Consider the following 1,454-nt stretch of genomic DNA (forward strand, 5'->3'; position numbering starts at 1 on the left):
TTTCTTATTTAGTTATTGCACCAAGATTAAATTATTTTAAGGATCTGGATGTCTGAGACTGCACTATGGGAAACCTGGGGTCAAGCTTGTGAGGAAACCTGGTCTGACTGTGAGTGTGGGGGGTGTAGCTGTGAAGGGGCCTCAGTCCCTCGAGTCTGACTGCCAGAGTGCCAGAGTGGTTGGACAGAGAAGTTTCCTTAACACAGGGGATGGCAAACTTGGCTGTACCCACAACTTCTTTCTAGATGACTTTTGCAACTTTTCTCTGCCTAACAACAAGAACTATCAAATAACTCTAGCATTCGAGAAGACATTTATATTTCTCATTATCTGCAGCACTTCTCACATAAACTACTGCTGGGAGTAGGGGCTCTGTGGGCTGAGAGCACTGTGTTGTAATCGCTGGCAGTGAATCTTCAGCAGTACACCATATAACTTTTTTTATTTAAAATTTTGTAACTACTTTGTTATAAAATCAATCAATTAATATCATGATTTCAGATATTTAAAAATAAACGAATTTTAAATAACAGTGGCGGTACCAGAACAGCTCCAGTTGTATCTTCAGTGTCATTGTGTTTGTTCATGTTGAAATTATGCTGGGTGAAGGATGCGATGAAAAATATTTTCAGCAGTTCTAGACACTTACCTAAAATAGACTTCTGTTCCTTCATACACTTTTCCGGAAGCATTTTTGTTACATGTACTGTTACTACTGTCAGGGGAACAAAGAGAAACCTGGTGCAAATAAAAGGTCCAGATGTCAGTCCCCTGTTGCCAGAGAGAACCTAACACTCACGGTTATGCTCCTACACCTTTCCTATGCTCAGCAGAAAGATGTAGCCAAATTAGAAGCGTGGCCCCAAAGCTGAGTCAAGACTTGTGTTGAGCCTGACCTACGATATCCCACTTTCACATAAGAGCTTGGGGCAGCAGGGACTGGTGTCCCAGACGCCCCCTGGGCCATTTGGGGCAGGCAGGTGCCAGCAGGTGCAGGTACCTGGAGCACCCACATCCCAAAGGGATGTAGTGAGGGCATGGGGTGACCCCAAGCTGCCCAGGGAGCAGTTCCAGTGGCTGTTGGGGCCAGAGCTGGGAGGCTTTGCTGAGCACATGCAGCACTCTGGGTGGCAGTGGCGATGAACTGTTTGCATCAGGGTTTCATTAGCCAACACCACTTTGCTTTTTCACAGAATCACAGAATGGGCCAGGTTGGAAGGGAGGACAGTGGGTTATCTGGTCCAATCTCCCTGCTCAGGCAGGGTCATCCCAGAGCACATGGCACAGGATTGTATCCAGATGGTTCTTGAGTATCTCCAGTAGGGGAGACTCCACAACCTCTCTGAGCAATCTGTTCCAGTGCACAGTCACTTGCACAGTAAAGAAGTTCTTCTTCATATTAAGGTAGAACTTCCTGTGCATCAGTTTCTGCCCACTCACTGCCTCTTGAGCTA

This window comes from Manacus vitellinus, unplaced genomic scaffold, assembly GCF_001715985.3.
Source record: "Manacus vitellinus isolate BGI_N305 unplaced genomic scaffold, ASM171598v3 scaffold_2_pilon, whole genome shotgun sequence".
NCBI classification, from domain to species: domain Eukaryota; kingdom Metazoa; phylum Chordata; class Aves; order Passeriformes; family Pipridae; genus Manacus; species Manacus vitellinus.